The sequence below is a fragment of the Genypterus blacodes genome, unplaced genomic scaffold, assembly GCF_046128005.1.
Source record: "Genypterus blacodes isolate CSIRO-AG114 ecotype Tasmania unplaced genomic scaffold, CSIRO-AGI_Gbla_v1 ptg000094l_1, whole genome shotgun sequence".
NCBI classification, from domain to species: Eukaryota; Metazoa; Chordata; class Actinopteri; order Ophidiiformes; family Ophidiidae; genus Genypterus; species Genypterus blacodes.
The window spans coordinates 1,998,437-2,019,846 of record NW_027466898.1 but is presented as its reverse complement, the minus strand read 5'-3'; the positions used below and the strand labels follow the sequence as shown (position 1 = coordinate 2,019,846).

General features: G+C 43.4%; 1 protein-coding gene across 2 annotated transcripts in view; it reads left to right on the top strand.

Annotated features, from left to right (window-relative positions):
* The first annotated feature begins 2,144 nt into the window (after window positions 1-2,144).
* The window catches only part of hdac7a (histone deacetylase 7a), a 38,677-nt gene continuing 19,411 nt past the window's right edge, over window positions 2,145-21,410 (top strand). Inside the window, exons 1-2 of one of the 2 annotated variants that reach the window (XM_076159283.1) lie at window positions 2,145-2,390; window positions 3,242-3,310. The gene's annotated coding sequence lies outside the window, so the exon portion shown is untranslated. Of the gene's footprint in view, window positions 2,391-3,241; window positions 3,311-14,563; window positions 14,949-21,410 lie in introns of those variants that run through there. The other variant, XM_076159284.1, reaches the window with a different exon arrangement.

The window sequence follows — 21,410 nt, the reverse complement described above, 5'->3', positions numbered from 1 at the left end:
AAAAACGCAATTCAGTAGAAATAACTACATTAACTCTAACTTAACCAAAAATGGAACAATGCAGAAAAGTTGCAAAAACATTGAAAGACAAATATACAAGAGCTAAGAATGTAAATTTACTGTAACAGATCTTTATCAGTTATTTTGACTACGAGAGATGAGAGAGAGTAAGATGTTTGCAGATAAAGAACGCTTCATTTCGGGGTGAAACTTAAAGATTTCAAAGACGCGTTTAGTGTTATGATGCTTGGATATTATGTATATTTATATTATTTCACTCATTTTAACTTAAAATATCCAATTATGATAAATTAAAGCTGGAATGGTTAACTTTTAGCAGGCCCAGACCATTTATGTGTAACTGTTGTGACATAGGTTAGCAGCTGCAATGCACAACAGCCTCTGATTCTGGGAAAGCCTCAGACCAGAAAACCTGACAAGACCATGGTCCTGCGTCATCAAACCTTCCCCCTTTACGTATGTGTTAAGTGTGTGTGTGTGTATGTGGATACTACAGTTTGTAGTTCCTCCTCCACACAAAAGCGGCCTGTAGTGAGTGGTCTGCAACACACACACACACACACACACACACACACACACACACACACACACACACACACACAGACACACACACACACACACACACACACACACACACACTTATTGTGCTTATATCATTACAACAGTTCCTTTTTATTCCCTTGAGCCACTGAAGGGTTCAAAGGCCTTTTCCCCCCATGAGGCCGTGTTATTGAAAAGTTATTGAAGAGTTATTGTTGACTTTGTTTTGTTGCTATGAAATATGTGTTACTAGACAGGAAAACACATTCTGGCCTGTGATCATCCTCATGTGTCGGCAAAACCAGACAAATGTGTGCTCGTTTGTTCTGTTGGTTTTTTCCTGTAACCTGGGAAGTCATTTCAAAACCTAGATGGGGGAAAAAGAGGAAAAGAAATTCAGTTGTTAAAATGTAGGAAACCAAGTAAAGTCAGGGAATAATAATCATAAATTTGCAACAGCGTTACATGTTTCCTAAAAGAATGGAGTCATTTGTTGAAAGTGTACTGTATATATTACTGATTTAATACCTTTCCTGCAATTAATAACAAATATGAGTAATACTTTAGATCTGTTACTTGTGATGTCATGGCATGTGGGTTATTGTGTACGTTGGAATTTTATGTAGAACAGCAAGTAAAGCTATTTGCACAATGTGCTCAACAATATCTGACATTGTTATTCGGGGGCCTACAGAAGCTATTCCAATCATCCGCCTCCTTCCTCATGCTTTCTGTGAGTGCTGTGAATGATGAGACAACAACGCTCACACACGGCTGTGAAATCTAAGCGTGATCACAAGCTGAAGACACCAAATATACACCAGCCTATAGGCCCACAGGAAGTGGCGCTGGCAAAAACGATACCCACTATCAAAAGTGTGTAAATTATAGATGAAGTTATCAGTCCAGACGGAATGAAATATCACCTGTGTGAACACGGTGTGGTGAAATTTGTAGCTGCTTGGTATAAAATGGCTTTATTGGTGAAATTGTAAAGTCATAACAAGCAGATAAATGTAACAAGAAGCAACGTGTTTGTGTGGATTCTAAACTTTGATGCATTGCTGATTCTCACACTCAGCTTCTCAGTTATATGCAGATATGGAGAAATATTTGGAAATTAGACAAGCAATGAAAATGGTTAGATTGAAGGAATATCACCTTAAAACTAACTCATCTATGGGGACTGGATGACCTAAACTGCTCTATAATCCCCCTGGAGGATGTCAGGGCCTCACCTTGCAGCGGGTGTATCTCTCTGTAACCCGGCTGGTGTTGAGGTTATGTCAGCAGATGGAGCCACAGCGCAGAGGGCCATTATTTTATTGGACGACTCTACTGCACATTAAGGAAACAAAGTTCACACTGTTCCGGGGAGAGCCAGACGCCTGATTGGCTGCGGCGCGACGCCCAATGAGAGCGCGCGCCGGTGCTCGCGGGGGTAACAATAGTCCTGAAGGTCCGTGTGAAGTGGAGGCTATTTTTGGGTCGGCGGCGCGCCTCGCTTGCTATTTCTGTCAGCAGGAGCGCGCATGGGGAGGAGAGGGGAGGGGTGGAGGTGGGGTGGCATGGAGGGGGGCGAACTTCAAAGGGGCCGGACTTTCTTCTTTCTGTAACTTGTCTGCGATAAGTCTCGTTTCTTCTCCTCCCTCCTCCGCCTCTCTTCTCTCCGCTGACAACACTCTTGCCATCACCCCGGCGTCGACACTCACGCACACTCCTGAACACATACACACGCACGCTGCTGTGTGTCAGAGCGCGTCGCGAGCGCACCGACTAGGTTCTGGATTACCTTCAGGTGTGTGTGGACTCGAGCTCTGGCTCTGAAGGTAAGCAGGTCCGACGCGGGCACAGCGGGAGGTTGGTTCACTGCGCTTTACTTCGTCTTGTTTGTTATCGGACTTTCGGGTTTTGTAGCTGTTTGCTAGTTCACTTTTACGTAGAAGTGCATCGTTAGAAGCTCCCGTGGTGCTTTCATGGACGCTAAGTCACTACGGCGTCTTTCTGCACACCACAGGCTTTTATAGAAGTTAGAAATGCTGCATTAGTAATTCATGATGCAAATTAAATTAGTGGAAAAAGAGTAGAATAGTAGGAATTTTGTAAAAATAGATATAATGTCAATTGTACTTTAAAAAGGATTTCAGCATTTCATTCATTTGTAAAATCGTGTGTTTGTTATTTAATACTGGTGAACAGAAGTGGGACATCATCCAAAGGTCTACCAGGGACAGACAGACAGACAGACAGACAGACGGACAGAAAGAGACACACACACACACACACACACACACACACACACACACACACAGGTAGATTTTGTTAATAGCCTGTGTGTGTGCCTAACCTACTCTCTAGCTCTCTTATAACCATTTTGTGAACTTTCTGCTACCCGGGTCTAATATTAGATCAGGTGAGGGTTTACATCACAAAAGCAGTTCAGATTGTGCTGCACCTATTAGGTGGCCAAGTCGGCTAATACAAAGCCCCAAAGCAGCAATAAGTCATGTGTGATTCTATCTGCCTCTGTTGGCAGCTGAGAGGGATTGCAACTAAATAAAACTATTTTCCACATCTTCACTAAAGAAATGAGTACAGTGAAGTCACGTGTGTCGAGTGTGTTTAAGTTAGTTATTCTTTCAATATGCACTGGAGTTAAGCTCTATATTTGTCTCCACAGATGGAATCAGCACCTCTGGGATCATCCTAAAGACAGACACGCGGGACAGCATAGTTCACAGAAAGACAGGTAGGACTTTAAACCTCACAAATAAAAGTTAAAGAGCACCCTGAACTCAACACTGCATAGTTGTTACTGTCTCACTAAAACCTGTTGAGTTCAGACAACAGCTGTCAGCGTTGAAACATTTGCGTGGAAAAATGCTGCCGGTCATACAGTGAAGCCCCTCAGGACTACTTCTTATCCTCTTTTACAGCATTCTTCTTACAGTGTACACACACACACTACACACCACACACACACACACACACACTACACACAGGCTGCCTTTAGTTAGGTGGCAGCAGATTTTCCAGTGTGCACAGTGATCTAAGCATGGTTGCAGTAACTAGAGAGCAGGTGTCGGCCTAGTTGGAAAGACGTGCCTGGCTCACCGTGTTTCTCGTGTTCTTCCAGGTCTGATGTGTGGGTGTGGAAATCTGTTTTGCTTTAGGCCGCGCAGTTAAAGTGTGTGTAAGACAGGGCTACAAAACACGTGTGACATGTAAAGTTAATGGTACATGCTGAGGCTAGAGTTATATTTGAAAGTTAATATGAATGAATTTTCCCCATTATGTCACTGAGATATTGACGTCAGCCTCACTTTTACCATCATCTGGCTCTATATACTGCATGTATACTTATAAGTGTATAAATAAGTCAAAACCTCTCCATGCTGCCGAATCAGTATCACCTTAGCTACACATTAGGGGTGTTTACATGTGTGTTGACATATTTGTAATGTGCAGCAACGGCATGAATGTAATCCCAGAGGCAATAAGGTGTAAAAGAAAGGGTGAGAAAATTCTTTAGCCTCAATATCTATAATCTACTCGCCCCACCTAGACAAGTTTATCAGAGTCCATCTGTTAGTTTGTGAGATATTTTTACCCTCTTTGTAGTGGTAAATACATTCATTTGCACATGTTCTACCTTACCAAAATACATTTCTATGGCAAATGCAGTCCATGTCTACAGTAACAGTTGTAGTCATGTTTGGTGAAGGTTATGGTCACAGTACAATAATCAAATGTCGACCCAGGACACCAGCGTTAAAGGAAAAACACACCTGCAGCCTTCGTTTGAACGTCACACAACTTCATGCACTGACACTAAAGAGAATAGTCGTACATGGACATAAATCAAAGGAAACATTGTTGAATTGTCTATTTTCTCGAATTTGATCTAATCCCTCTGTTGTTTTGACACAGTGTGTTGTGTTCACACACGGAGGGAAAACAGCAGGTAAATTAGAGACGTGTCAGCCAAATGACATGTCAGCCTCAGCCAGGGATTAAAAACACACTTGATCTATTGTTCCACCCATCACAATCAAGTCACCATGACATTTCTTTTTGTCCTCCCTTTTAGTTTCGATCTGCATTGTTCCACGTGAGGCATGCCTGTGTGATCACAGTGTGTAGGATTACAAAGCATGACTGTGTGAATGGAAGCCTCTCAGTGCCAGGCTCCACTTGCTCCATGCTAACCAGGCATCCACTATGTGCCCCGTGCGCGCATATGTGTGTGTGTGTGTCTGTGGAAAAACCCAGTGAGGTCATGGCCATGGCTGTAGGGTCCGGTTACGCGTGCGTTGTCCACCCAGAGCAACCTACACTGTGCTGCCGCCTTTGTCTTCCTTTTTAATCTTTGTCTTTCTCATCACACACACACACACACACACACACACACAGGTACACCCACACATCCAACCTATTTTCAGAGCCCAGCATGTCGCCCTCATGCCAGCTGGCGATGAGGTTACAGCTCGGTTAGCGTTCTGAGGTGACACTCGTGCTGGCCAGATGTGTTGAACGTGTGAAAGCAGCGTTTTAAAAAGCTCTGGAGCTCAGACGCAGCCCTTTAAACGACGCAGGAGTGCTTTAATTGGTCTGCAGGCCCCCAGGAACACTTCCCACTGGTGTTCTGTTTGGGGGGAATTTTCCACAGCACTCCGGAAACCATGTGTCCACAACATTGCACATACTGCTTCCCTCCCTGCTCTGCCCACATCTGACTGAGCTCATCCTTCATGCCAGCTTTAAGTGACCAATCACAGGCCGAGGTCGCAACCAATCACCTACACGTGTTAAGTACCAGCAGGTTAGAGATGTTTTCTGAGGTGAACCTCTATTTTGAGTACATCTTTCAGCATTTGCCTTTTTGCAAAATGATAGTGTCCTCTTGTGTATCTTCATTTCTTGCATGAGCTGTCTTGAGTGTTGATTCCAGGCATCATCTCCTCCTAGTTTAGCAACCTCGTAATTTGCCCACTTTGTCTGTGGTCCCAGCGAGGCATTTCTTATCTTCGATGCGTCCATTCAATGGTCGTGTGGGCCAGGTTTGAGAACCATTCATGGAAACTTCATTTATATAACGCGAAAATACCAAATTCATCTCTGGGCCTCTGCGTTTCCACTTGTGTTTTCTCGTCTTGCTGTGGAAATCCCCTGGGCACGTGCAAACACACAATCGGCTCATGGCTTATTTAAAATGTATTTAATTTCTCATCTAATGTAAAAGTACATACACATATTTAAAGGAGAAACATAAGAAAATATAAAGTATAATAAATAATCATAGGATAAAAGAAAAACACACACACACACACACACACAGTCTATTTTCTTACCCTTTCTTTCCTCTCTAAATATTTGCATCCTTTCTTCTGTTCTGCCCGGTTCTCCCAGCAGGCCGGGGTGGGAAACGTTGGGTTCAGACAACAATAGGCGTGATTGTAATAGCGGCCGGTCACAGTTGCACATCCCCTTCCCCTTCCTGGTTTCCAAACGCTTCAGGTCAGCTGATCCAGGCAGCGGTGGCTTTGCTCCTCTTCCTCATTGGATAATTCTTAATAATGAAGGGTCGGTGTAGGAGAAGCAGGAAGAAGAGGATGAGGAAGAGCGAGATACAGAGGGAATTAATAACTGAGGCAGGGATGCACGGAGATAAGAGTTTCCTGTGTACTTCAGAATATGCTTCTAACACATATTTGTGAATGTGCACGTTAAATCCCCAGAGGTAAAAGCAATTACATCAACAAACACTTTAAAACGTACTAACGTGTAATGATTCCATCTAAATATTTCATACGTAACAGGAGATGTTTTGTGTTAGACTAATCTGTGTCCGTTATGCTTTTGTTTACAAATGTTTAGATGCCAACCTTAATGGCAGTGTAATTGACACAGACATACGTCATACAGAGTGACATCCTTGACGTCAGCTCTAAGAGAAACTAATTGGCTGATGAATGATCCAGCCCTGGCATGTATTATAGAGTAAGTAGAGGGAGTGAATGAGTGATGGAGGTAACAATGTTACATGTGGAGGTACGGTTATGCCTTAACTTGGGTTTAATGTTCACTTGTACTCATTCAGCGCTGCCACTGGTCTTCCTCACCTCATAAGTCTGAGGAGTCTGACTCTGTTATATAATATGAATGGATTGAGTCTTTTGTATGCAGCGATTGTGTCATTTAGCAGAGTAATGGAATGATAATGCTCCTTGTCTATGATAAACTAAAACAATACAGTGTCTTCAATTTTCAGTGAGCACCTTCCCAAAGAGGTGGATTATAGGGGATATATTGTACAGATTTTAATGTTCTAATTCTTAATGTGGGGTCTTCTGCAGGGTTTTCCCAAGCTTTTTTCAGGTCTTAGGACACCTGTAGGAAAGAGGGGGGCGTGGCACAGGGCGAGGGAAGTAGTATGAATAAATATTACTATTGGGATAATATAATAATTATATAATATTGATATTATATGGGGCGTGTCTTTGGTGGGGGAAGACTTCTCTCTTGCTGGATGCTTGTAGCTGGAGTGTCGATTCTACTCCCGCGCAGCTTCTCTATGCGTTGTTTGTTTGCGTTTTGTTTTCGTTTCAGCTTGGGTGCTGCTGGAAAAAACGCCTGGGTGCTGCGCCTAAGCCCTGTCATGGTTGGAAAAACCCTGTGCTCCAACCTTTGCAATGGTTTAATATGCAAAAAGCACACTGATCCACCGCTACACTCGACTGCGACACCACAGCTATATACACAGAGCGGAAATGTTTCATTCCCAGCCCTGGGTCACTAACCTGTATTTCATGGGTGTGTTACATGTTGATGTAAATTTGTAATTGAAGAAACTAAGTAAGAAAGGAATCAAAAATGTATGCTGTTCAGGATCTATGGGGTTGTTTTACTGGATGCATCTCATTAAATGTAGCAGCTCGATGATGTTCAACACACCCTGCCTACTGTATTACACTATAAATAGGGAGGAGAATAACAAAAGGCACACTATGCCACCATGAAAGTCGTTAAACCCAGCATCCAGCTGAAAATCCAGTGAGTTATTAGTACTTAACCCTTTCAAGCCCTCTAGATATATTAGTCATTTTGTTCTCAAGGGCAATAAATGCATAACTTACTGCCTCCGTAAAGCCAATCTGCAGACAAAAGCTTTGTAATGCTTATGGTAGTAATGGTAGTAAAGGTAGACTGAGTGAAGGAGAAGGCTATTTCTGACCTGGTGAACAAATAGCTCAATTGTCCTGCCTGTAGGTGCATGAAATCACTTGATATGTCAGGGGTAATGTTATATAATACTCTCTAAGGGGCCTCCTCAGGCTGGTGTGTGTGTGTGTGTGTGTGTGTGTGTGTGTGTGTGTGTGTGTGTGTGTGTGTGTGTGTGTGTGTGTGTGTGTGTGTGTGTGTGTGTGTGTGTGTGTGTGTGTGTGTGTGCGTGTGCGCGCGCGCGCGTGTGCGCACTGTTCATTGTGTGCACTGCATTTTGGTGTTATGAGAGATAGAAATAGTGTGTGTGCCTTATTGTGGCTTGAGGTAACACTGTTTAAGGACTATATTACTGTGTCAAATCAATTACTGTTGTATTAACCTTTGAGCCAAAGGTTCCCTGCTGTGGTCTGCTTCCTCCTTTGGGATGTCTCTCTCTCTCGCTGTCTCTCTGTCTCTGTCTCTCTGTCTGTCTCTCTCTCTGTCTGTCTCTCTCTGTCTGTCACTGTCACTGTCTGTATCCTTCTCTTATACACACATAGACACCAGTTATAATTTATAGGGGCTAATGGAACGGTTTGTCTTGCGATTTATTCTTGTGGCATTTAGGCCAGAAACCATACATTTTCACCTTTCTCAGGTGTTCCCCCACTGATCCAGACCAGAATCCTTAGATCTATAATAAAAACAAGAGCCATTTGCCGGAGAGGCTCATAGCTCTGGTTACTTGTTTTAACTTTTTGGTTTTACCCAGAAGCGTGTTTACTAAAATATAGTTTGGAGTGTCTGGTAGAATGAGCAACCCCCACCTTTTGAACAAACTCAAACATTATTTTTTTTTATGCAAGGCATGTACAAATAGAACGAGAAGGCTGCTTATCAGGACACATACCTCCCCAAAGGCAGAGCAAGCCTCATCAGAATTTGTGGTGGTTTAAGTGTTTGGTAAACTTTCATTTGATCTTGAATCATTAATTTGTTCTCTGCACAGTGCCCTAAAAAAAAGAAAGAAGAGAATATGACTATGTTATGTTTAAGTTAAATGGTTAGAATGTGTAATCAAACTAAAACGTTGGTGTCAGTTTACAGATGTCAGGCACCCTCATCCTTTGATGCAGGAGAATATCACAGACTGATATGTGATATTTAATAACCAGGCACAAATATCAGTCAAGTTAATCACAAGCATTACCAGGCCAGACTGTGTGTATTTTGATACGGTCTGACCCCAAGACAGCACAGAGTAATGGATGGCTAACATTCACTCCAAATCGCAGAGGTCAATGTCGCTGCCCTCGGATCGGATGGCCGATAAATGTAACAGGATCTGCTCTCACGGTGGATGGTCTCCTGACTCGACGTCTGACTGTGTGTGTGTGTGTGTGTGTGTGTGTGTGTGTGTGTGTGTGTGTGTGTGTGTGTGTGTACCAGAGTGCAGAGTGTTTGCAGGAATGTTAATGTCTTCTGCCTTTGTTGTCCGTGCAGACAGCGGAGTGTGCCTGTGCATATTCATGAAGCTGCTTTTCTGGTATGTTGTTAACGTTTACAAAGAAAGGAAAGTCGAGAAAAAAAAAGGAAAAAAGGTGAAGTAATTGAAATGTAGCAAAATAGTTAAAGAACACATTTGTGGAAAAATGATCCACATAAGGATGAAAAAGAGGACGAAGGCAAATGTTCAAATTATCATGGATCAGTTCACATTTTAATCCACAAATGTTTTACATTGCTGCATACATTTGTTGTGTTTTCTCCATAAAGCTCATTCTAGTGATAACCTGTAAACCTGTAACTAGTCTCTTCACAGGCCCTACGCTTATAAACTTTATTATTGTGGACTTATTTTGCCACATTTTATGCAACCTTTAAATAGATTTTTCTGCTCATATTTCTGTGCTGACGTAGAGGCAAAGCTTCTCCAGTCGTGTTAAATTCTCACTCCATGACGAGCTGTTTATTAAAAGCATATGTAGATTTAAAGACTTTTCTCTGAGCATGATTTGTGAAGTTATTTAACGTACTAAGTGAACAGAAAATTAAAACATTTATATTGTATGTTACTGGAGTAAATATCTACTTTATTGTTAAAGTGCTTGAGTGTGTGTCCAGACTGCAGGGGGGAGTATCTGCTTATTCAGCAGGAAAAGCAGATACTGTCCAGCTGCTTCTATCAGCGTAAAAGCCTTTGGTGAAGATTGTAGATCTCTCCTCCATAACCAAAGGCCATCAGCACCTGTCAGTCACTGCGTCACCGCTATGCTCCGACAGCCACACTACAATAGACCACAATCATCTGAAGTCACATCTGCTATGGCAGTGCAGAGGATCGATCGAAATGATCAGGGACATCCGCACAACTCTGCCGTGCGAGGATTATGTAAAACTGGTATTGGGAGTTGATCCATTCATACATGTGCTGCATACGCACACAGAAATAGAGTACCTGTGTGAATGTGCGTGTGTGTGATGTTTGCCATAAGGGGAGGGAGACCCTTTAAGTGTGCGGCTGTGCTGAGTGACCTTATCTGCTTTGGCAAAATGCAGAGAATGTGTTTGATGTCAAGGAGAGCACTCGGCAGTTGAGTGTGTGTGAGTGTGTGTGTGAATCGTCACAGATTTGCCCAGTCACACTTCACACTCAGTTTGATGTAACAAACGGCAGCAAAGATGATAAGATGAAACCCAGGAGTAATACCTCAAGAAGTGAATCGTGCAGTGCAGTGCTTGCATGCGTCTGTGCCGCATGTGTAAGGAAGAGTTTACTAATATTCAGACACACACACATTTCAGTGGAAACTGGCCGCTACATCCACAGTCTGGTCCTGCAGGCTGCTGAGCAGCTGGACGATGAAGTGTTTGGCTGGAGGGTATTTCCACTGCAGAGAAATATCACAACTCTCTGCATTCCTGAGGTATGAAAATGCAGCAGATACTAGAAGTGAACTCTTTCCTTTACCTGCTAATCTGCTGATCTTCACCTCGGGATTTTTCTGAGAAAGTAGTATTGTGGGTGATAACACAGCGTGTGAGAATCACTCCAACAGAAGGCAGGAGGAGCAGCAACGTCACATATTTTTATTTTTACACATTTTTGAATATGAAAACAGGAATTTAGTGAGCTGAAAAGTAAGATCTTACTGTTGTAAAGTAATGGAAGCACACACACGTGCACACACTACACAGTAGAACCTTCATGCCGAAAAGTGGACTGGTTCCACATATCACATGGCTGGCTGCATCACTGATGTGGGCGGAGCTTGATCTTTAATTTGGTTCATTCACTGCTTCCTCTTCTTGTCGGTGCACAAGTCTATGCTCTTCAGGCTCAGCTCTGATTAAGAGAATGTGCCTCTTTTTCTCTGTCATCTTCGCCTTCTGTTAATTGCTCAATAAACTTTGTTTGGGTTTTCGTTCCATAAGCGACAGAGAGACCACTAATGACAAACAACCAAGGAAAGACAAGAAACCCAGGTGAGATCGTGGAAAAGGCCCTGAGCTGCACTCTTACCTGTGCCAACATTGTTTGCGCATCAGATCAGCGCACCTGGTGTCCCCTTTATCTTTGTGGGTGTGTGTGAGTGTGTGTGTGTGCCAATTTTTTTAACATTTGAGTAATGAACACGATGTTTCAAGCTCCAGGCGATTTGCAACGAGTGAGTCGGGTGAAGGATGACAAGGGACAAATGGAATGCTTAGGTAATGTGTGTGTGTGTGTGTGTGTGTGTGTACGTACTTGTGGTGTTAATGGGTGTATTGTTGGCATGCAGAGCGAGTGGAATGTGCTCCTCAAGTACCTGTTTAGGTGAAGCAAAAGCTCATTGCTATTCCTCTTTTACCACCATGTGCATCATTCATGAATGTTACAGAAGAAGAACCACTGCCTCATTTAGTATCCTTTACTCGAACACTCACACAGCTGTTTTTAGCGCTGTTGGACTTGTGGCAACCTTTGCAGCTTTATTTCACTCCTTACAGGACCCGGATAATTTATCCTAAACCACAGCCTTTGTTTTAATCAGTTTAAGTGAGTTGAGATTATCATTTTACCCCATTTAGCCTTTGTAGCCTTCATACAGCATAATCCATATTACATAATGCCCAGCAGACACTGTAGCATTTGAAGTAATCTTGTGCGTTAATCCACATTGTACCTTTTGAATGCCTGTTACAGCCACAGCATGACCGGTCACACTGAGCGACACCTCAGCTCCTGACTGTAAAGGTATAGAGCCAATAGACCCCTGAGTCAGGGTTCAGAGTGTTTGTCTGCCTGAAGGGGTCTGGTAGTTTCCCAAGTTACAGTACAATCGTTTGCTTATTGGTATTACTCTCTGAAAATGAAATAAATAGAAGTTTAAAGTAATGTAACCTTGCATGTTGGATATTTGATACATTATAGATTTTCTCAAATATCCAGCGATCATCTTTCAGCATGTTATATGAAGGTAGCATTTCAATAAAACACACTGTTTGTTGCAGTTTGTAATCATTTGGAAGCTGACTTTACACCCACTGTCTTAGAGATGTCAGAGGCCCCTTTTAGCATAAATAAATGCATGAAAGCATACAAATGAATGCAATTAAGGAGGTTTTAACGCCAATTTCCAACCTGATTTAAAGCAAAGATAATCAATCTATACATGCGTAGGTGCCTCTAGTGTTAGAACTTACTGTAGATGTGAGCACCAGTGAAACACCCTCACTTCCTGGGTCATCCTCATCCCTGCCCATGTGAAGTACAAGAAAACACACACACACACACAGGCACACAGTCTTTTAATGTGATGACAGCCACATGCGATACCATTTACTCTTGAACACTCAAGTATGCACAAACAGAGCAACATCATAAATATAGAAATAGTTTGAAGTTTGAAGACAGTTGTAGACAGGAGCGCACACAAACACACACACGCATGCAGGGACCACAGTCCGGCCAGCTGCTTTGGAAGTGGCCTTTTGAATGGGAGTGACAGCTGTGGATTCCTCAGAATGAAGGAGGGAGAGAGAGAGAGAGAGCAAGACGGAGAGAGAGATTAATTATGGGATAGAGAGGGAGAAATGGAGTGTGTTTCAACTGAGAGCTAAATGTAGAGAGTGGGGAGAAATGACGAAAAGAGCCAGAGTAAGAGACACAGCGCACAGCTTTCCTCTCTCCTGAATCAGATGTACGATACAAACCTCAGCAGCGCCACTCTTCATTCTTTCCCATGTTATGAGATCTGAGTTTAATTCCTATACACACAGTACTTTTTTCTCCAAAAGAACGTTTCTGGTTTTCACTTTTGAGCATAGATGTTGCAGTATTGAAATCTGTAAAAAAAAACGATCGAGCTCTTAAATGACTCACCTATACTTCATCTTATTACTTTCATGCTTGGGGGCTTTTTTTTGGGTATCTGTTATCCAGTAATGAAGTATTGAGGCTTGATTCTCGGCCCTGAAAAGGCAGTCACCAAACAATGTGTTTGTGTGTGTGTGTCGCGCATGTGATCTTAACTGTCAGTGCCACAGTCTATACATAGAGATCCTGTGTTGCACAAGGCTGATTTGGCCACACTTTAGTGCTTTTGTGTGAATACGCCTTCATTCTCTAACATACTCACCTTAAGTAATGTATTTTATAACTGTCACATTGGCTGTATCATATTTGCTCTTGTCAAAGTCGTGTGTTAAGGTTCAGAGGATGTTGATGAGTTATAGTACACACATTCTGGAGAAGATCCCACAGTGTTTACATCATTTTTACTATTTTGGTGATTTCATTGATACTGTGTGAAGAAGTCACTTCCTGTTCATTGTAAGCTTGAATTAAGTCTACCCAAACAAATCTGACAGATGAATCACAAGTTAACTGCACTGTCAATACTTTACTTGGTTTGCTGTTTCTCTGTGATGCGTCGTGTGTGTGTGTGTGTGTGTGTGTGTGTGTGTGTGTGTGTGTGTGTGTGTGTGTGTGTGTGTGTGTGTGTGTGTGTGTGTGTGTGTGTGTGTGTGTGTGTGTGTGTGTGTGTGTGTGTGTGTGTGTGTGTGTGTGTGTGTGTGTGTGTGTGTGTGTGTGTGTGTGTGTGTGTGCGCGCGCGCGCGCGTGCGCGTGTGTTTTCAGTTCATTCAAATGATACCTTCAGGACCACTGTTAGTCATTAATATCTGTTGTTAATGAGCGTCAGACCATTCAGCTTTTCAGTAAAGCCACAAACTGAAATCACAACAGTGATTTTGTGTGCGTGTGCGTGTGCGTGCGTACGCGCTTATGCATGAGAGAGCCTGAGAGCAAGGGGGGGAAAAAAAAGGCCACTGGACGCAGGTTGTTTGGGGTTGTTTACTGGTCATTGCTATGGGGGAAATCACCTACATTTACAATAACAGCCTGCACCCTGGCCCAAGGGCACTACGGCAGCAGCATCACAACAACAGCACGGGGAGGAGCGGGGAGGAAATGGGACTCTAAACTCAGCTCTGAAACAGGAAGCCGCTCTGGTTCTCTCATTGTTGTGTTTTTATAGACTTGACTTCCTGCCGGGCTTGAGCCCCCCGTCACCATGGCAACAACCCATGTTGTTTATGGGATGGTCTGCGCAGCTTCTGCAGACAATCATGAGGATTTAGTGTTTATTGGCGGTATGAAGCATCTTTGAATCGTTACAGTTGTCGTTCTTCCTGAGTAGGAGCCCAGGCCCAAATTTATGAACTGAAAACTCTGAAACTATTTTAAATAAATTTACTTTTCATCACCTGGCATTTATATCCCGACTGTCCCGAATTGGCCTGCTTTTAATTACAGGCCGGTTGTTGTTTCCTCTTCCTTTTGCGCTTAAATTATTCCTCTGAAGGAATCTAAAGTCACATCTGTTTGGGCCCTGCAGAATAAAATGCTCGCTGGCTCCCAGGCGAGGTGCTGAGCGGTGCCTGTGTGTCTGGCGTGTGTGATCGATATCCCAAAATCAACAGGTTTTGGTGTCCGACAGTGTCAACAAACAGAGCGAGAAAGAGAGAGAGGGAGGGGAAGAAGGGAGAAGGAGTTAAAGAAAAGAGGATGTGGCCAACAGTAAAAGATGACTGGAGGGGAGGGGAGCTCTCCGTCTAATTATAGATCCTGCTGTGAGCTGGCTGAGGCAGAAGTGCTGCTGGGGTTCTCACATAGCCAGATATTTACCAGACAAACACGGGTATGTGCTCCCTACTTCATTACTTACTTACTGCGTGTGTATGTGTGTGTGTATGTGTGTGTGTGTTGCTGTTTCTTCTGTCTCGTGTCGTTGGCTCTTGTGCCTGAGGCAAAACCTGTTGTGTCTAAACTCTGCTGCGGTGTGTATGTGTGCGTGGGTGCGTGCGTGTGTGTGTGTGTGTGTGTGTGTGTGTGTGCATGTGTGCGTGTGTGTGTGTGATCCACTCGTACAATTGATCTGAGATACAGACTGTGGGAGGCCAATCAAGTTTAAAGTGATGTTGTCGCTCAGCTGTGTTACCAACAGCAGCAGCCGGTTAGTGAATAAAAGGTGTGTGTGTGTGTGTGTGTGTGTATGTGTGTGTGTGACCTAAGAGAGCGGCCCTAGATGTTTATGGAAACTCAGCGAGGACTTAGGAAACTGGACCCATACTGCATTATACATCAACCTCCTCCGTTACTCACACACACACTCTCTCTCTCTCTCTCTCTCTTTCTCTCTTTCTCTCTTTCTCTCTTTCTCCCTCTCACACACACACACACACACAAACTGGGGTCAGGCTGCAGGGGGCCATTGACATTGCCCTTGGCTTCTTATTTTTAGTGTGTGCATCCTGTGTGTGTGTTTGTCCCATATCTGTAATAGGAAAGCTACTGCATTTCAAAGTGTTAAGATTCTATTTCAATTTCTTATAAACCCATTAATTCCTATGTATACTATTTGCAATAATTAAAATATTTACTTTACTTTATTGACTTACATTCAGGAATCATTGATCCAACATGATCAAACAAATGTTGTGGGAGGCGACACCGGAGCCGTGCTTATAAGATCAAATATAGGTTGTACTGTAGTGTTGTAGTATTACAGCGTTGTAGTATTATAGTGAGTACACAGATAGACGTTTAGGCTACACTGATCCACCTGTTGTTAAGGTCTGGGCAGTAATTTGTTGTCTGGGAGTTTGCCTTGTGTATTGCAATGTACATTGAATCAAGACTCCGATGTGTAGAGGAAGGGTCAAAATGCATTTTCAGCATAAAGCTCATGTTTTGCTTTGCCAAATCAGGAAGTGATAAATGAAAAGCTTGACCACATGCGTGTGTCCAACTGGCATTTCAACAGAGCCATTGCCCTTCCACTTATCCTGGCATGAGTCAAAAAAACAAACAATGATCAAAACTATACATCATGGACACACATTCACACTCAAGGCTGAAAATCTATTGAAGTCCATTTGCAAACAAACACAACTGTATACTGAGTCACAATCAAACTCGTCAAGTTCAATATATCTGCAGAAATTAATCAAAAATCAAACTGAAGCGCTAACCGCCTGCTGTCCGATTCACATCCAATCCCATCATTTCTGTTCAGATGTGTGATTGTGCGTCAGGCGTCTGAAGAACAGCCGGACCTCAACCTGCAGCTTTGACCCTGCATGGGTTTGATTTAGATGAAAAAGAAGAAAAGCTTTTCTTGGGAGAGAACTGGAAAGACATGTTGTAAAATTGTATCAGTACATTTTTGGGAACAAAGACTCACTCACGCACACGCACACATGGCAAAGTGTGAAGTGTGTGTGTCTGTGTGTATTTCTGTGGATATGAGAAAACCGGAGATAAATACACACATACTCCTTTTATTGCGGGAACACAAAGGCAGAGGGAAGAAAGAGAAGTGTCAGGTTGCTGTTGCAGCCTGTCCCATGCAAAGAACACACACACACATAGGGATCATAATAACACAGACACATGTCTCACCAGGCCTGAGGAGGAGGGGGCTTGAGTGATGGAGAGGTAGCTGCTTCACGCCGCCCTGACCTCCTGTTCCTTTAATCCCTCCTTCTCCTCCTTTCATCTTTGGTCCTCTCCTCACATTCCAGCCTTGCTCTCTTTAATCTCTTCTTCCCCTTTAAGTTCTCAATTTTCCCTCTCGATCTTGCCATAACTGCTTTTATGGTGTGCGGCCTTGAATTTAAAGGAATCCAAACCTTTTTCTGTGCAGATATGATGAGGTAATGACGTCGCCGCTTACTGACAGAGTGGGCGCTGTTTGTTAAATGAGTAGTGTGATTTAAATACACACACCACAGTCAAAACAGAAGAAGGCGATGAAGCTATATTTGGATATGCAACCAGACACAAAGTGGTGGCGTTTGCCGAGTCGGTTGTTGACTTTGTACTTTGTGTGTGTGTGTGTGTGTGTGTGTGTTTGTCTGTCAGTAGCCGCACTATGCTGGCTGACAGCTCGCCCTCAGTGTGTGGAGAGGTGCTAAACTTATCTGCAGGCTGTTTGTTGACCCACTCACCTCTCTCGTGTCTTTTGTTTTCTCTTCTTCCTTCAGCACGTGTCTTTTCTATTCATTTTTTTACGTTAACTTTTTTGATTCCCTGTTGCCTCCGGTTCCATTGCCCACCCCCCATTTTCAGTGACAAGAGAACAAGGCAGATGACAGACAGAGAGGGGAGGGAGAGAGAGAGACAGTGAGGGACAGAGAGATGAGTGAGAGAGATTGTGCATCCTGGTTTTACCTGTAGAACCAGTCATGACAGAGCAGATCACAAGTTCAGTATGAAAGAAACTTTTGAGGTGAGGAAACGTCGGAATGAAGGATTCACGCACATACGTACATATATACACACACACACACACGGCCACCTTTTGTTTTAGCAACACACTGTATTTCACTCTGTCGGTACATTCACTCTGCCAACGTCATCGACCTCATCTTACTTTTCATTCCACGGAGGCTTGAGAGGCTTCATCAGCTCCTCCTCTCTGACTCAGTGCCGGCGATCAGTGTGCCGGTGTGTTGATGGCGTGAATTCCTGCGGCCCCTCTGCCCTCGGTGCCACATGGTTTGAGAAGTGTGCATCACCAGCTAGTGGGAGACTTACCCGTCTGCGCTGAAAGAGACACCTTTCTCCAGTTTTATACCTTGAAGAAATTTGCCTTCCTTCAGATATGACTCCATGTCACACCGACAGCATGTGTTTGCCATTCTGCAAATATGCAAATGTGTCGAAAGTTGAGGTGTCTTTCAAAAACACACGTTACGTGTATTTGTACCCACGGATCATGTTTACTGCAGCGTCAAAATGCTACACATTAAACTTGATTGGCGTGGTAATTACTACTGTGATCACTGCCTTGCCTCGGACCGATGGCAGGAAGATCGTCCTCAGGTTAAATTTTAAATCATTGTAACTTTTGAATTCATATGCAACTTAATTTACAGTGCCAGCCCCGTCATGCTGTCTCTCACAGCTGTCACGTGGACCGATTGCTTATATGCATGTGTACAAGGGTGTGCGTGCTTTGCGTGTGTGTGTGCGTGTGTGTGTGTTATTCTAGTGTATGCCTTTCCAGCTGTCTTTGCCAAGGAAAAGGGTGCTATTTAAATCAAACCAACAACCACAGGGTCAAGATTTGTTTTCTCTTCTGTGAGTTGGACACGCGGGCATAATGAACACCCATAATGATATCATTCTTTTACGGAGCGGGCGGTTTTATGATGTTTCTACTTTATTTCCACAACAGCAGTGTTAAGAGGAACCCAGATATGTTTGTTTCGAGATTAAACGTGATTCCACTACATCGTTTGTGGATTGAAAATCTCTGTAGTAGCTGTTTTGATGAGAATGAAATCACGGGCTCGTTATTATTCTTTAGCTGAACAGGCCAGTTTGATGTGACGCTGAAGTGTCACTCCACTGATGCATGCTTAAGTCCTTTCTTTCACACCAGAGGACATTTTTATCTTTGGCGCAACTCATTTTCATAAGTCTGAATGCGGCACGAGACACACGCGAGTTCAAATCAAAACCCAAATAACCTCTGCAGCTGTTTATTTAGTCTCATGAACATGATCCAAACTAGTTCCGAACCAGAGAGGAAGTAGGTGTGTGCTTAATGTTAAGTAAGCTTCATCTCTGATTACCAACAGCAAATCAAGTGGATGCTGTGAAATGGTTGTAATATATCAGTTACGCGCTCAGTGTGCGCTCCATTCTCCTGCCCAGCCGTCTAAAGGTGGCACGTCTAAAGCTCTTGTTCTAGTCGACCTGCCTTGATCAACATTAATATGACCAATTAATATTGTTACGACGAGCCCGACACTTTAAACTTTGGCTTTATACACCTCAGGCCCGTCTCAGTCCTGTTACACACTGACTCACAGCCATGAAACACACTGTTAAGCTCTGAGCTGTTTGAGTAAACAGGAAATTGTACCTATTAAAGTGGCTACTGTAGATCCAGACAGACAGTAAAATGTCAATAAAAGCTACTTCCGACTGATAACCAGTTCCCCATCATTCCATGTCAGTAATGTGATAAAACCAAAATGCATTTCCTTTATTTTATGTAGTTTCCTAACCAGTGATGGTAAAATAATTTTAATCTAGAATTTGCAATATCTTTCTCAACGGACACTGAGATAAGCACAAAGTAGAAACTGGACAGGTAAAGTGGGAGGGTCGCCGGTTCGAGCCCCTGCCGAGGTGCCCCTGAGCAAGGCACCAAACCCTCAATTGCTCCCCCCTCTGCGAAGGGTGGTAATGTAATGTAATGTAAGTCGCTTTGGATAAAAGCGTCTGCCAAATGCTCGTAATGTAATGTAATGTAAAGGAAGTGATGTGTGTTTTAGTCTCTGTCTCTTTTTTGTGTCCAGGTGCACAATCACACTGAAACTAAAACAACCTCTTGTCTATTTGGAACCTGGAGGTGACATCACTGGGCCACACAAGCAAATCTGTGTGTGTGTGTGTGTGTGTGTGTGTGTGTGTGTGTGTGTGTGTGTGTGTCTGTTGGGGGTTGGGGGTCCCTGTGGAAACAAAAGGCCCAGTGTAGGTAAATGTTGGACCTGTGTGTTTTGCTATTTATAACCCATGGGAGACAGGGAACGGGAGAAACACTGGTGTTCCCAGCTGTGTGTGTGTGTGTGTGCCCCCTGTAGCAATCTTTGTTTCCTTGTATAAGCATGTTCTCCTCTTTATACTAGAATAATAGCGTAGTTATTCCTTGCAGTGCGCTTTCTGTCATTAGTTTATGTGCATAGTTTTACTGTGTGTGAGTGTACGTTCGCAAAGGGATCTCAGTCATTTCAGCCATGGTCGGCATTCAGATAGTCTCTCTGCATTACAAACTCCTAATATGGAGGAGGCCTGCTTTCACTGGAATATACAATATACCAGTGTACACAGACACACACACACACACACACACACACACACACACACACACACACACACACACACACACACACACACCTACACACACTGTGCTACTGTCACCCAAACAATGATGCCAATTAGACCAGGGTAATACACTAACACTAACAACAGTATGTGTGTGTGTGTGTGTATGACTGAAGCCCGCCCAGATGTTAAAATGGGTCAATTATCTGTCTATTCTATTCTATTCTATTCTATTCTGTTCTCTTCCCTTTTACCCATTTCCAGTGTTGCTTGGCACCTGGCCAGGCCTCTTTGAATGACATTTACTTCACACACTGCAGCCTGACATCTGATCGCCACGGAGATGAAGTCACACTAAGTTATTTCAAGGCGAGTGTGAGTGTGTGTGTGTGTGTGTGTGTGCAGAGCTTAAAGCATATTAGACCAAGCCTCTGAGCTAAAGGGACATGTTCTGCCACTCGGTTGACACGAGACTCAAACCCCTCCGTGGAAGCTGTAGATATATAACCTGGCCGCTATTAGCTGCTGCTTAAGCCATGTATACCGCCTCACAAGTACACATTGAAACAGTGGGTTGCTTTTTGGTTTTCCATTAAATCAAAAGGCCATTCTCATTCAGGCTTGCAGAATAACCGGTTGTACCACGTGTGTGGGTTATGTCAGCAGCCCAGGTTATGTCAGCCCGCATGCAATTGATCGTCACTCTTTTTCAATTGTGCCTTTCAGATATCTCCGTATATGTTTCACAGTAGTCCAACAAGACAACCTACTTATAACCAAAGTCACATCAGGTCTTGTACATGTGGTCAAGTTGATAAGGCTTCCTTCCGCCTCTCTGTATTTTCTGACATCACTTATCTTTTCTGTATCATCAGTGTAATTGAGTTTTTGTTCTCAAGGTGTTACTTGCAAATAGTCCCAACAGCATGCAAAACAGTATGGAATGTGTGAGAGAGAGAGAGAGAGAGAGAGAGAGAGAGAGAGAGAGAGAGAGAGAGAGAGAGAGAGAGAGAGAGAGAGAGAGAGAGAGAGAGAGAGAGAGAGAGAGAGAGAGAGAGAGAGAGAGAGAGAGAGAGAGAGAGAGAGAGAGAGAGAGAGAGAGAGAGAGAGAGAGAGAGAGAGAGAGAGAGAGAGAGAGAGAGAGAGACCCCTCTGAGCTGACTGGTGGAGAGAGATTTGTTGTTTGAGAGAAGTGTTTTTGTTTGTTGAGTTGAGGTCCTGCCTTTATACAACACTGTAGGAAGTTACAGTAGGAAATAGG